This window comes from Vicugna pacos, chromosome 3 (genome assembly GCF_048564905.1).
Source record: "Vicugna pacos chromosome 3, VicPac4, whole genome shotgun sequence".
Classification (NCBI taxonomy): Eukaryota; Metazoa; Chordata; class Mammalia; order Artiodactyla; family Camelidae; genus Vicugna; species Vicugna pacos.
In genome coordinates this window covers 60,272,271-60,289,117 of record NC_132989.1, presented here as the reverse complement: position 1 = coordinate 60,289,117, position 16,847 = coordinate 60,272,271, and the positions used below count along the sequence as shown (strand labels likewise).

Sequence of the window (16,847 nt, the reverse complement as noted above, 5' to 3'; positions counted from 1 at the left end):
AAAGAATAATAAAATAACAAAGTTTTGTCTTTCATCTGCCAAATTTAAATACTAAAAAGGCTGACATTCAAAATTATTTTAGCTAATTTGTTTTCATACATGTAATTCATATGCATATTTGTGCATATACATGTATTATTTTCAAACAGGAAATGAACATAGTCTTATCAGAGAAATCATTCTGGGAATTTAACATAGTCTCCTCCCCCACTTTCCCTCTGATAATCACTCTTCTCCTACTTTGAAAAGGAAAGGCATACTTGTCTCTTTTCATCCTGAATCTCACCACAGTGCACTGCCTTGAAGTATAAACTTCCCTGGTGCACAAAGGAACAACCTGAAATACTGATATTAAGAAATCTGTGGGGGAGGGTATAGCTCAGTGGTAAAGTAGGTGCCTCGCATGCACAAAGTCCTGGGTTCAATCCCCAGTACCTCCAATAAATAAACAAACAAATCTAATGACCTCTCCCCCCCAAAAAATGAAAAATGAAAAATAAAAATAAAAATAATGAATAAATAAATAAATAAGAAATCTGTAAAGACTTCTTAAATCAAGGCACAATAAACACATGATACGGCTTTCTGTCTGTCCTTATTTTTATTATACCTATCTCCATAAATGACTAAGAGTAAAATTAAAGACAGGATAATATGGCTCACATTAAAATTACCTAAATTGAGATATACTGTGAGTAGGGCAGCAGGAGTGAAGACAATTTTTAACCCGACCCTCCCCTGCATACTGACAACACTCCTGAGGGAGAAGTCTTGTGAGAGCTCAGGCACAAGATATTAAATGTACAACCACCTTACTGAATCCAAGTAACAAAGTCATGTTAAAATAATCTCTTATTTATTCATCAGAATCACTCTGGAAATCAGAAGTGATGTGGTTATTGTAAGAACACACCAATGTTTTTAAAACTGAAAAACAAAGGCAGACATTTTGTGACAGGAAGTAAGTCTGCCTTGGCTGATTTATTTGGCAATGGAAATTTATATTTCCAATTAGGTTATAGGTGAACATTTTCCATGAACAGAAAGAGTTAAGCCCACAGTTAAAAGTTTGATAGAACTATATTTAAAATACTTTATAAGAAAGAAGGCCTTTATCAAAAAACTTGCATGGATATGTTACAGTAAATGATATTTTTATTTCACCAACACTTTCTGAGTACATCGAGTTAAACAAGGTGCCTTTACGTCAAAAAGTAACAGTAATAGATGTCACTTGAAAAGCCTTTATAGTTCTGAGATAGTCCTTTTGTAAATCAGATGACTTCTAACACTCTGCTTACAGTGAAAGTGAAGGAAGTCCAGATCAAGCTGACGATTGAAATATAATTTAAATGATACATCACTATATAATTTTTGACATTTGACTAATGAATTAAAAATAGTGACATTCCTATTAAAAAATAAATGTTATTTCTGTCTACTTATTTATGTGAAAATATTTATCAGTGTTTTTAACCACAAAAAAATACAAGTAGAATAGATGTAAAACTTGTCTCATTCTATTAATAAATAAGATACATCTATGAATACATAATGCCTTTAACCCCCCAGAAAAAACCTTTAAATTTTAATAATTACTTTTTTCAAGATTTATAAATTTGCATACTGATTTGATTAATTATGCAGCAATAATAGTTGTAATGATAATTCAGTCCTAAAAAAGTTCAACATTTACACTTCATGGTCACAGGAAATAGAGATTTTAATCTCAGTTAATATAAATATTTATGTTGCTAAAAATTAAGATAATTATACAATAAAACATTTTCAAGCATAAAAGTGTATTATATTAGGTTAAATCCTTTGGGGAAAATGGGAAGGCAGTATGAGTTCAAGGAAAAAAATCTCCAACTATTAAGACACTGTTCTTTTTTTTAAATGGATGATGTTTTTGGATATCATTGTAGTTACATTCTACTGGATACTTTTAAAAGAGTGATGCTATAATTTTGGTTTACAATGTTAATACTTACAATAAACTGGGAATTATATCCTTTACAACTCTTTAAAATTAGAATGAAAAATTTTAGAAAGTAGTTAAATATTGTGTGATGATATATACACAGGGACCACACAAGAAAAAGATGTTGATCACTGTAAAACTTTATGAATCTTCCTCCCTTTAAATAAATAGAAGAGCAGTCACCAAGAAAAGAAATCTAACCAGACTCTCCATTTAGGCAAAGAGTTCTACAGATTATTGTAGTCAAGGCTAAAGAACATTTCCATTTGGGATCACAAGTTGGATGTAATAAATACTGAAGAGTTTTAAACCCAATTTTAAGTAAGAGGGAAAAAAAGAAAAAAGAGTTCCCTGCAGAGTGCTAACTGGAAGTAGTTTAATGACTGAAAATTTGCTTACACCTCATGATTTATGATATGCCTCAAGAAGCCAAATTAACCAGAATGCAACAAGCACAGTCCTTTTGGCTGATGTGATCCCCTCAACAGACTATTTAGATACCCCTATGTGGTAAATTTGAATGGTTAACAGATGATGATGGTTAGTAAATCTAAATTATCCAAAATAGCTGCTTAGTTTAGGGCCACACTTATTTCCTACTAGAGAGAGAGCACTCATAAAACATCCAAGTCTGTTTTTCCCTCATTTAAATGATTTAGCTTCCTTCCTTTGACAGTGACTGAAAACATGTCTGTTTGAAAGGCTATTTCATGCACTTGATTTCTTTTTTGACTTTTACTTTTTACTGAGATACAACATAAAATACACAAATATTAAACATACTGCATAATTTTTGAAAAGCATGTGCAAATGGAACCTCCATCCAGATTGAAATGTGGAATATTACTAACACCACAGAAACTTCCTCTTGCACTTTCTCAGTCATTCTCACTTCCTCATCCACCAAAGGTAAGTATTAATCTGATTTCTATTACAATAGGTAAGTTTTGTCTGCTTTTTTGAACTTTATAAAACAAAATCATACAATGTATACTCTTTCAGGTCTGATAATTTTTTTAAAAAAGTCACAGGGTGAGAAAGTATATTGTTAATACATGTATCTGATGAGGGACTTGATCCAGAATATGTAAATACAAATAAATTTTAAAAGATAGACAATCCATCCACACAAAAACTACTAGAGCTGATCGAAGAATTTAGCAAGGTAGCAGGTTACAAGATTAACATTCAAAAATCAGTTGCATTTCTTTATACTAACAATGAATCAACAGAAAACAAAAGTAAAGAAACAATTCCCTTTAAAATAACACCCAAAGTAATAAAATACCTAGGAATAAATCTAACCAAGGAGGTGAAAGAATTATACACAGCAAACTATAAACCACTGAGGAAGGAAATTAAAGAAGACTTTAAAAAGTGGAAAGATATCCCATGCTCTTGGATTGGAAGAATCAATATTGACAAAATGGTCACACTGCCCAAGGCAATCTACAGATTTAATGCAATAACTATCAAATTACCCAGGACATATTTCACAGAACTAGAACAAATCATAATAAAATTTATATGGAACCATCAAAGACCTAGAATTGCCAAAGCATTACTGAAGAGAAAGAAAGAGGCTGGAGGAATAACTCTCCCAGACTTCAGACAATACTATAGAGCTACAGTCATCAAGACAGCATGGTATCAGTACAAAAACAGACATATAGACCAATGGGACAGAATAGAGAGCCCAGAAAAAAACCCACAAACTTTCGGTCAACTCATCTTCAACAAAGGAGGCAAGAATATACAATGGAATAAAGACAGTCTCTTCAGCAAATGGTGTTGGGAAAACTGGACAGCAGCATGTAAAGCAATGAAGCTAGAACACTCCCTTACACCACACACAAAAATCAACTCAAAATGGATCAAAGACTTAAACATAAGACAAGATACAATAAACTTCCTAGAAGAAAATATAACATTATCTGACATACATCTCAAAAATGTTCTCCTATAACAGTCTACTCAAGCAACAGAAATAAAAGCAAGAATAAACAAATGGGACCTAATTAAATTTATAAGCTTCTGCACAGCAAAGGAAACCATAAGTAAAACAAAATGACAACCTACAGAATGGGAGAAAATTTTTGCCAATGAAACCGACAAAGGCTTGATCTCCAGAATATATAAGCAGCTCACATGACTTAATAAGAAACAACCAAACAACCCAATCCAAAAATGGGCAAAAGAGCTAAACAAGCAGTTCTCCAAGGAAGACACACAAATGATCAATAGGCACATGAAAAAATACTCAATATCACTAATTATCAGAGAAATGCAAATCAAAACTATAATGAGGTATCACCTCACACCAGTCAGAATGGCCGTCATTCAAAAATCCACAAATGACAAATGCTGGAGAGGCTGTGGAGAAAGGGGAACCCTCCTACACTGCTGGTGGGAATGCACTTTGGTGCAGCCGCTGCGGAAAACAGTATGGAGATTCCTCAAAGACTAGGAATAGACTTACCGTATGACCCAGGAATCCCACTCCTGGGCATATATCCAGAAGGAACCCTACTTCATGTTCATAGTAGCACTATTTACAATAGCCAAGACATGGAGACAGCCTAAATGTCCATCAATGGATGACTGGATAAAGAAGAGGTGGTATATTTATACAATGGAATACTATTAAGCCATAAAAACTGACAACGCCATTTGCAGCAACATGGATGCTCCTGGAGAATGTCATTCTAAGTGAAGTAAGCCAGAAAGAGAAAGAAAAATACCATATGAGATCACTCATATGTGGAATCTAAAACACACACACACACACACACACACACACACACACACAAAGCATAAACACAAAACAGGAATAGACTCACAGACATAGAATACAAACTTGTGGTTGCCAAGGGGGCGGAGGGTGGGAAGGGACAGACTGGGATTTCAAAATTGTAGAACAGATAAACAAGATTATGCTGTATAGCACAGGGAAATATATACAAGATCTTATGGTAGCCTATGGAGAAAAAAATGTGACAATGAATATATGTTCATGTATAACTGAAAAATTATGCTTTACACTGGAATTTGATACATTGTAAAATGATTATAAATCAATTAAAAAGTTAAAAAATAAAAAATAATAGACAATCCAATTTAAAAATGGACAAAAGATATATTACTGAAGAGAATAACTACAATTATATTTCATACATTTTGAGTATCTTCCTTTTAAGCCCTGAGTCTTCTGCGATCTCAGTCTCAAAAGCTTTAAATTCTTAAAGTTCCCTTCTTTAAATTAACCTCTTCTTTCACATATTCATAAAGCATTTGTTAAACTCTCCTATGTTCAGCCCTGTGTCGTACAATGGAGAAGTAAAATAAATAAAGCTCCCAGCATCAAGAAATGGAGACCAGTAGTTTAGATAAGTCATGTAGAAAAGTGGTCATACTCCAATTATCAATAGCAATACTGGCCATAACAGAAATAGAATGATTAATCATTCTTGCTTGACATGGTTGGAAAAAGTGATTAAAGAAAAAAGTTAACACTGGACTGGTTTAATCTTATGTGATTAGAGTTATACACCTGAAACAAAAGAGACAAATATCCTAAGGGAATGTCCTTCTCTATGATTTTCTTTCCCATGCCTCTCTAATCATAGAAGTCAGCCTTTGGTCCTAAGAAAGGAGAATATATAAAAAGCCTATGACAGTAATTTGATGTATCAGAACTAAGAAGCATTCTTACTTCTAATTTTACATTGACCTTGGTATTCCAGAACTGGATAACTCTTTCCAACCAATACCACATTCCACAAAGTACTGGATTTTCTGACCTTGCATCCTAATATTCCACTAACTGCATGCTTTATAGCTACCTGTAAAATTTCTTAATCTAGCAGTTTTAATGCTTAGATCACCATCTGTCATCTATTCTTTCTCTCTTATCTCTATATGCCACATCTGGAACCCTCTTCAGTCCATGGTTAAAAGTATCTTCATCCCTAAGAGTTTGTTTACTTATTTGTTTGAATTTTGCTTTTGGAATGATTTCCTTATTTTATAATCCATATATACTTCCCCCAAATAAGAAATAGACCTCTAGTCTTGCTCTTGAGTTTTGACTCCTGGTTTTCATTCAACTCTGAGTCATTTCCACTCTCTAGATCCAAGGCCTCTCCAATCTGGCCTATCTCACAGTTGTGGAAGTGCAAGCGACAACAAAAGGAGAGAATGGAATTTTTTTTTAAAATAAAAGAATGCAATGGACACAACTTTTCCTTTTCAAGTCAAGATTGTCAGTTTTTAAATCTTTGTATCTATCATTCATATGTATTTCATGGATTTCTCTCGCGCTTTCATGATACACTGAGTCATAGCCTGGAACAATTTTCTTAAAATCTGGCCTACCTACATCAGACTATCCTACTTACTCTGAGTAAGATTCTTAGACCCCACTGCAACCTACTGAATGAGAATATTTGGACCTGAAGCTTGCTTATCAGAACTTTCCCTAAGAAGCTCCAAGACTTAAAACAACTGAAATGAGACAATTTCATGAACAGACTGTCATCCAACAAACTTAGGTATTTATTTTTTCCTACTCTTTGATAAGCAATATGGGAAAAATTCAAAGGACTCTCATAAACAGTCCAGGAGCCCTCTGACATCATGTAAATAAGCCCAGGATGGCCTCATTGACAGATGAGAGACCATATGGGGAGAGACGCCACATGTTCTTTCTAAAGCACCAGAATGACTGAAGCCATCCCAGACAATCGAGTCCAAGCCCAAGCCAGCCCTGATGAGAAAAACTGCCCCACCTAGGTATAGAATTGTGAGAAAACTTTTTATAGTGTAATGTTTTAAGCTACTAGTTACATAGCAAAAACTAACGGATGGACCCAGTAAAATTTCTTTTGCAGAAAATTTGTGCTAAGTGGCAACACATTCTATCACCCATTTTCTCAGGGCAGAACAACTTTACCATATATTCTGTCTGGTGTGAATTTGTCCTTTCCCATTTCCTCCCTTTCTTCCATTCATTCACAAAAAAATTGTTGCTTATTTTCTTCTGAAGAGGTCCTATTTTTTTGTTAACTACATTTTAAATGCACTAACATTTTTTTCACCATCACTACATGTAAAGTTTTATTAAGAGGCAAGGCAATGAAGTTCTTTAAATAAGAGCACAAAAATTGGGAACTGCCTCAAACTTCATGACCAGGAGTACAGCTAGATAAATGATTGTATTTGATGGAAAAATATTCAGCCATTGAAAATCATATTTTTGAGAAGGAAGCAAGATGACAGAGTAGAAGGACACTTGTAGCTCATCCTCTCCCACAAATACACCAAAACTCACATCTACGGACCCACTCAGCCAACCAGAGAACCTGCCAAACTCCGATAGAACATCGCTCTCTTCAAAAGACAAAGACGCCAAAAATCTGATAGGAAAAAAGAAAGAAGAAAAAGCAAAACAGTGCGGGACGGGTCCCGCGGGGAGAGAGCGGCAAAGGAAGACTGGCGCTCGTTCACTAGGTCTCCCCTCCCCAACGGAGAGGGCAGTGAGACGTAGGGGGAACCTCCAAGGCTCAGATCTGCCCTGAGGATCCCTTGACCAACAGAACTGAGTTAAATGGACACAAAGGGTCCCTGCGACACCCAGCCCGAGACGCAAGCCAGCAGCTGGGGCCGGGGCAGGCGGCCTGAGCCGGGTGGAGGACTGGGGCGGCTGCACTGAGGCAGCCCCGGGGGACTGCAGGGGGCTGCACGCCGTGGCTGGGAGGGGATACGGAGCAGAACAATCTCAGTCCCCCATAAATTGCAAAAAAAGCAAAGCAACACAGCTGGTGTGCCCTGGGGGAAGGGGCACCGTAGCCTTTGTCTCCTCAGACCTGCGCCGCCATTACTGGCACTTCTCGTGAGAAGAGAGGCAGGGCTCGGGCACAGCCGCCATATTCTCCTGTACACAGCACCTGGGTGGGGGTGGGGCTGAGACCTGAATCCGCACCCGGGGGCTCCGCAATCTCCTAGGCAGGACTGAGACTTGTTTACAGCTGGAGGCAGATAGGATCTTTCTGTCCTGGCACCTCAGAGAACTCGCGCTGCCAAGACAAACAAGGAGCTGAGATTTGGCCCAGAGCAGAGGCGGGGCCGTTCTGCAGTCTTCCCAGAGCCCACCTTCGGAGCTCCGACCCAAGGCAGAGTGGGCAGCTGCACAGAGCAGCGGAGCAACCAGCGCCGGGAAAGGGCAGGTGGCAACCCGCTTTTCTGGCAGGAATGCAGTACCTGACCATGGTGCTGGGAGAGGGCGCAATCCGCCCACCTGCCTACCCCGAGTGCAGCATCTGACTGTGGCATTGGGAGGGGGAGTGGCCCGCCTGCCCACCAGATAAGAGCTCAGCACCTGACCCAGTGTTGGGAGGGGGCACGATCTGCTAGCCGACAGACACTGGGAGCAGCACAGAAGAAGGCACCAACAGAGGGCCTCTGGAAACAGCAAGCTGACTTCGCAAAACAGGGCAAAGACACAAAGACCTCTCAATAAAATCATTAAGAGCACAGCGTCTCCAGGAGAACGAGGTAACTGAGACTCCTTAAGCCACAGTGCCAGAGAGATATGAGCAATATGAAGAAGCAGAGCCACTCCCAATTAAAAGATCAAGAGAAATCCCCTGAAAGCACAATCAAGGAAATAGACATTGATGGCCTACTAGATCAAGATTTCAAGAAACAAGTGATCAAAGTACTGAAGGAACTAAAAGAAACAGTGTCTAGAGATATAAAATATGTCAAAAGTGAAATAGAAGCTATAAAGAAGAACCAAGTAGAATTAGTAAACTCATTTGCTGAAATGAGAGCTGACCTAAAGGCTGTACAAAGCAGGCTAGATAATGCAGAGGAACGAATAAGTGATCTAGAAGACAGGACAACAGAAAGCACCCAATCAGAACAGCTGAAAGAAAAACAAAAAACAATGAAATATAAGGGCCCTATGGGATAATATAAAGCATGCCAATCTATGCATAATAGGGATTCCAGAAGTGGAAGAAAGAACAAAAGGGACTGAAAAGGTATTTTAAGAAATCATGACGGATAATTTCCCAAACCTAAAGGAATCAGATATCCAAGTACAGGAGGCTCAGAGAGTCCCAAACAGGAAGAACCCAAACAGACCCACACCAAGACATATTATAATCAAGATGGCCAGAGTCAAGGATAAAAAAATGATCCTAAAGGCAGCAAGAGAAAAACAAAGAGCAAGTTACAAGGGAACTCCCATAAGGCTCTTGGCTGACTTCTCTACACAAACACCACAGGCCAGAAGGGAGTGGCAAGATATATTCAAAGTCCTGAATGAAAAAAAGATGCAGCCTAGGATACTCTATCCAGCAAGGCTATCGTTTAGAATAGAAGAAGAGATAAAGAACTTCACAGACAAGCAAAAACTAAAACAGTTTAGCAACACTAAACCCATGCTAAAAGAAATGTTGACAGGCCTACTCTAAATAGAAAAGAAGCAGGATGCTACAAAAATGAGAAACTCGTAACTGGAAAGGAGATAACTGCCATGAATTACAAAAAGAATAAACACAAAATTGTAAAAGAAGACATCTAAATCATTAAGAGTCGGAGAGGGAAGCAAGGAAAGCTATTGTGGAAAACAGTATGGAGATTCCTCAAAAGACTAGGAATAGACTTACCGTATGACCCAGGAATCCCACTCCTGGGCATAAATCCAGAAGGAACCCTACTTCAAAATGACACCTGCATCCCAATGTTCATAGCAGCACTATTTACAGTAGCCAAGACATGGAAACAGCTTAAATGTCCATCAACAGATGACTGGATGAAGAAGATGTGGTATATTTATATGATGGAATACTATTCAGCCAAGAAAACTGACAACATAATGCCATTTGCAGCAACATGGATGCTCCTGGAGAATGTCATTCTAAGTGAAGTAAGCCGGGAAGAGAAAGAAAAATACCATATAAGATTACTCATACGTGGAATCTTAAAAAATAAATAAATAAATAAATACAAAACAGAAACAAACTCCTAGACATAGAATACAAACTTGTGGTTGCCAAGGGGGCGGGGGGTGGGAAGGGACAGACTGGGATTTTAAAATGCAGAACAGATAAACATGATTATACTATATAGCACAGGGAAATATAAACAAGATCTTGTGGTAGCTCATAGTGAAAAAAAATGTGACAATGAATATATATATGTTCATATATAACTGAAAAATTGTGCTCTACACTAGAATTTGACACAACATTGTAAAATGAGTATTACTCAATAAAAGTTTAAAAAAAAGAAAATCACATTTTTGAAGAATATTTAGTGACAAGGAAAATACTTATAATGTAATAAAAAGTTAAGAGTATAATTTAAAACTACACATATAGATATCCATACAACCATATATAAAAGTGGAGGACATGTATTAGGATTTTAACAGTGGTTATCACTAGGTAACAAGATAATAAATGATTTTTACTAGCTTCTATAATGTTTTTCTTTATCAATCAGTGCTTATACAATGAACATTTATTACTTTCACAGTCAGAAAAAAATATATATTCAAAATAAATACATAAATTGTATTCTTGCTTCCAATTCTCCAAATTAATCATTAAAATTTCTTCTGTAAATTATATTCATTATGATTTATTCAAAATAAAAAATAAGAAAATATGCTTTTGGTCATTAGAGTTTACATTGAGTACTACAGGGCTTTTGCTTAAAAAAAAATTATCTAATACAGACAATACAGTAGCTGGGAAAAAAAAGTAAAAACCAAAAACAGTATTAAAGAAGTAATATTGGGTATTGCTACAGCCCCAACCACTTAGATGCAGTCACTCTGTTTTTAGATATAAATGATCCTCAGTCACACTGTATTTTTCTTTCTGAAAATGCAATTTTTCTATTTAATATTAAATAAACGTACTGGGGTTAGGATAAATAACCTAAGTATCTGTGGAAAACAGTGTTTTTCATTAAATACTGTTAGAGAAAAGACAGAAATATTGTATCCTAATAAATTTGTTTTTCACATGAATATAGATTAAAAATTGTGAAAATATGTTACGTGTAATCTAGGATTTAGCAAATAATTAAATATATTGTGGGTAGGAGAGACAACTACCTCATTTGTCATAGGAAGGACATAAAAACAAGTTAAGAGAGAAGGTCAGAACAGACCTTTGAGGTTAGGATTAGGATTGGATGTATCAGTACAAAGTCTGCTGTCGCTGCTGATACTACCAAGTAGTAATAATGAACGTGCCTAACACTCAGATTTTGGTTTCTAAATGCCACTCTCCAAGAAAAGTAACCAGGACTGGGCTAGGGAAAACACAATATAAGTCTGGAACATTTTACAGTGTCAGCAGTTAAAGAGTATCTTCTGATATGATGCACTGAGAAGGACACAAAAATCAGTTCTCTACTGTTTTTGGCAAAAATGTGTAATATAAAATTGAACATGAAGCAATGTGAGACAAACTCAAACTAAGATTTATTCTACAAAATACTGGTTAGTATTCTTTTTAAGACTGGGGAAATGCCCGATTAGAAGAGAATAAAGAGTTATAAAAACAAATACAATTTGGGGACTCAGGATTAGATCTTAGATCAGATAAAGAACATTGTAGGAGGGAGGAGGGTATAGCTCAAGCAGTAGAGTGGCACACAGCATGCATGAGGTCCTGGGTTCAATCCCCAGTACCTCCTCTAAAAATAAACCTTATTACCTCCCCCTGCCAAAAAAAAGAAAAAGAAAAGAAAAGAAAATTGTAGGAAAATTGGAAAAATATGAATGAGGTTTATAGATTGATTAGTAGTAATACATAAACATTAATTCCCACACTTTGATCACTGTGCTATGGTTACGTAAGATGTTAATATGGTGAAAATGAGTGAAGGAAATTTTTATGCCATTTTTGCCAGAGTTTTTAAAGTCTAGAAATACTTGAAAAATTAAAAGTTTTTTTTTTAGCATTTCATGTAGGACAGGGTACCTTTATTGTGATGTCACTCATACTCTCGTCCAAAAGTCATTCCTAACTTTAGAGTTAACTGTCATTTTATATGTTTTAAAGACTTTTCTTATAATTTTAATGCCCCTATTAGTAGCAAGAATTAAGAGTTAACTGTTCTGCAATAAAATCTCACTCTTTCTTTTTCCAATAATTTCTTTCTCTCCATTTAAACTCTGAATTGTGTTATTCTCCTATCAAAACCTGTACGGAAAAGATGTTTGGAAAGATGTTCTTATTTATTTTTCTAACAATATATGTATTGTACAGCATCTTAAAATCTTCCAGCATCATTGAAATACTGTAATAAAGTGATTCTGGGCACAGTGGTTAAATAATTGCTACTGTCATGATGGCTACTCAGAATAATGTACCTAAAGCATTATTCTAAATTCTGTAATTAAATAGAGTTGTCTTGCTTACATGCTTTTATTATTAGTTCTATTTTTCTTTATCTTTTTTCCTGAGGCAATGCTGCTATATTACCTCTGCAACGTGTTGGGATTTTTTTTTTTTTGAGTGTTTCCTAGAGTGGGATCATTGAACATTTCAAGTAATTTTCTTTCTGTTTATCTGCCTTTATTTTACTTTTATTCTTTTTTAAAACAAATTTTAATTGTGATAAAATAAATTTTTAAGTGTATAGTTCAATAGTGTTAAGTGTTACATTGTTGAAGTTCTGAGATTGGTTCCTTATTATTTTTACTTTTATTCATGCATCCAAAAAAATAAAAATAAAAGAGATTCAAAGCAAAGATGATTTGCTTAGTTTTGGAGGACTATTAAGGAAAGTATATTCCTGGTTTCATGTACCATTTTTTTCAGATATCATTTGGGATAATTCACACAAGCTATGAATAAAAATATTAGAGCTAACATTACTAGGAACAAAAACCAAGCAAAGAGAACCACAGAATTAAAATACAGTTGTGTACCTTATGTATAGAACTTATCTAATAAGCTCAACTGTCCAGAATACAGCTTTACCAGAAAAAGTAAGTAAATAAAAGTTGTCTGGAGAAACAAAATTAGTGTCAGTGTCAAAATCCACGTCTTAAAGTTTATATACTTAAGGCACAAAATAATCTCATGCTTTACTCAAGAGTTTACTCTTACTCTAATGACAATGTAACATTCTTGGCTACCTGGTTTCTGAAAATCAGCAGAGACTAGAAATAGTGATTATGAAGTAAAAAGGGGAACTTTTACAGGCAATATTGGCAATATATTCAAAATAAGAAGTCACACGTGTAAAGACAGAAAAACCATTAGGAGCAGACACAATAATGTTATTAACAGAAAAAATGAGTATTGTTAAGGAATAAAAATGTCCTTCATATCTCAAAATTCCTAGAGCCCATTATTAATTTAAAAACATTATGATAACTTAATGCTTATAATGGAATGTTCAGTTTATTATATTTTTATACACAAAGGATAAAAATAAATTTATAGCATGATTTCTATGTTCCAGTATTGACAGGTTTAATTTATGGGATATACTCTATATTTTAGAATGTATAAAATAAAGTGACTTTGGTTTTATTTTCGCTGTTGTTTAAAATTCGGGTACTTCACACCAATGTGGGTGCAAAGGAGAGAGACATACTTATGCAAGAAATTGTACCAGAGTCATTTTTTCTCAAAATACCTAAAATATGTCACACTAGTTATTCAATGCATTTGAAATAAAGATTTCACCAACCTTTCTTGTTTGAACCTGTTAATGCTAAAGTAAAACTCAGTTTTCAATGCTGTCTTTCAAAGACTGCTCCATACTGAACTCTCTTAAAATTCAGAACCACTATGCCCTTAAACATCCTATCTGGGAGCCCTGTTTTCCCTGTATCCTCTTCAGGACCACGGAGATCTACAGTTCCCAGTGTTACATGACAAAGTACATTAACTGTCTGCATCAAAGGGTTCTATTTGTTGTGTTGGCAGTTTTGTTCTTCCTTTCTCCTTCCTAATGAGGCCCAGTCCCACTCACTGATGTCCTACAGCAGTCGGACAAACCACCGTCTTAAGCTCTGCCAGGAATCAAAAATAACATTAATTGGACTCCGTACTGTGTATCTATATTTAATGATAATGGATAATATCTCTGATGACTTTTTTTTTTCAAAATTTGTTTCTCCATTTCCCCTTCATTTGGAAAAATGCCTTCCTGAGTGTCTATCTACATAGCTTGTTTGAAGAATTGTAAATGCTCATTAACCCTGTAACATCTATATTATAATTAGCACACAGAAGTGCTTGAAAGGTTCCTGACTTTACCACTTGGAAGGAGAGTGGGCCTCACAATTGTTTAAAAGAGTTCTCTGTACAGTGCCCAACTAACACATGCAGCTAATGTGATTCTGCAAATGGGCTCACAGAAATCCTGGCACTTCCTCAAGGGAGCAAGAATTTTTCTTTCCCAAGGCACTGGACAGTTTAGAAGAGATAGAAACACCTTCAACATGCATTTATACCTTCTGGTACCTAATAATCCTCACTTGTGGTAGTCATGATTTCTCTGGACTTTTTATTTCTACACTTTTTCCAAAGTCACATGGAAAAATACCAGCTCAAGATAGAGGACATCACTCTGTAAAACCTTCCCCTGCAGATTCCTATGATCCTGCAATACTCTGCCAAGACTGAGTATCTTTCAGAACTTGTTGAGAATCTATGCAAAAACACCCTGAAAGATACAAAGGAGTGTGCAATCTTAAGGTACTTAGACCATGGCTTATTTGTCTTTGTAGTCCCAATGACTAATACAATACCTAGTATGCAGAGGTTCTTAGGGAAAACATACATATAAAATTAGATTAAAAATTGTAAACACATACATACATATACATAAATTTATACATGCATACATATGTAGAGAGAGAGAATGAGTAAATCCAATCATTTGTGTATTGATAGACATTCTTTATTCTAACTTCCTTTTTTATTGTTATCATTATGAAAATTTTTAGTATTAGTTTTTGGTGCTATTTTTCCTTACCTTTTCTATGGTCCAGAGTCTCCTGTTACCCCAACTTTTCCCAATACACACACACAATTTCCAAAGGCTGTCTTGACTAGCCCAGTCCTTAGCACCTCACCTCTGCTATCTCCAACCTTCTCCTTCCCACGTTTCCATCAGCTATTAGGTGGAAGAGCAGAAATTCAAGTCCAGAGCTATCTGTCTCCAAAGCACTTTTTACTAATCTCTGCTCTTTCCAAAGGAATTTCTGGTTCTGATGACTCACCACTGACAAAGAATCTTTCTGGTGTTCCTCATGTCCCTCCTCATGTGGTACTACCTCTCCCTCGATATGAAATGTAGCACTACTTAGAAGTCATCTTTTCATATCAGAAAGTAAGTGGGTCAAACTTTTAGAAACTTGAGGTTTGGGTGTTTAATTAAAGACAAGATAATCTGAAGGCTCAGATGAGGACAAAAATTCTCCCCTGAAATCATCCTCTGTTGTTCATTCCCATGCTCTTAAGCCAGTGAGTGTGAGTGTCAGACTTGAGAAGTCTTTTGGAGATAAATCCAGCTGCTTATCACTTGCTGACTCAAGAGCAGCCCCTGATGAGTCACACATTGCTTCTGTCACAGCAGATCAACCACAAGCCAAAAGTCACCAAGTACACGGAGAGCTGTGCTATGAATGATGGGGAGCAGCTCTTCCCTGTCTTTTCTGAGGACCAGAAAAGACTCAGCTGGAGCGCAAAGAATTTAGAATAAAGTCTAAACATTTTGAGAAAGTGAAATCGCCCAGTGGTAACATAAAGGAAGGCTCCTCTTAATTTTTTCTACTCTTAAGAAAAGGAAAATTTCTCATTTCCCTAAAGTTTTATCAGGTTGCATTGGGGAAGATACTGACAAAAAAGCAATAGACTAAAAGCAAGATAAAGATCGCTCCTCTCAAGCATACCCCAATCCCCTCCCATAACTGTGCTTACAAGTAAGGACTTACAATGGCCACAGGCCCATTACATGTGTAGAATCTACCAGCACAACTTGATGTATTGTTTGGAAATTACTGAAACAAAGTACATATCTCAGGAGACTTTTAAGAAAAGATAAACAGTTTTTCCAAATGATTAGAATGCTCTCTCTTATTTAAAAGCAGAAAAATGACTGTAATAGGTAAGTTTGAAATTCTTTGCAAATCTAAAATTCTGTAATTTTACTCTAGGTTTATTAGAAGCTAAATAAATGTGTAATAGAAGTCTCTCACATACGACATTAGCTCTGAATATTTCTATCAATAATTGTATTCTGTGAAGCTAAAACAAAATAAATACTACAAGAGGAGGGATGTCTTCACATCCTGAGTTCTCTAAGCAGCTATTTGAACTGGCAGATATAGGCTAATAATTTCAAGCCAAAGGTATTTCAGAGAAATAACTGCACGTAGCTACATGTTTGCTTTCCTACACCTTGAACATTGCCTAATGGAAATAATACAACCAATTCTTCAACAGTTCTTTAGATATTCATGTGACTGAAATTAATTTCAGATTAATATAACATTTTGAATACTAGCTACTACCTAAGTGTTTTAAATGTCTGTTTTTAGTATAGCATAACTTTTTAGTAGCTGGTACTAGGTCCTCAAAATGCACTGTAATGGGGGGAAAAAACAGCCAAAAGAATACTAAAAGAGTAATACAATAGACATACATTTTTTAAGGGACTTGTTTATCTATCCTCCCTGGAAGACAGGATTGCAAAGAGATTTTATTTCTTACTCTCATCCAGGGCTACAACTTTATCAGCTTCCTGCCCGAGCTGAGTTCTGCCAGTTCCAGAAGGAAATCCTATAAGTGGTTTAGTAAATGCTAAATGGAAACCC

General features: G+C 35.9%; 1 non-coding gene across 1 annotated transcript; it reads left to right on the top strand.

Annotated features, from left to right (window-relative positions):
* Nucleotides 1-367: 367 nt before the first annotated feature.
* On the top strand, nucleotides 368-440 carry TRNAA-CGC (transfer RNA alanine (anticodon CGC)). Its single transcript has one exon. It is a non-coding gene; the product is annotated as a tRNA-Ala (tRNA).
* Nucleotides 441-16,847: the final 16,407 nt, after the last annotated feature.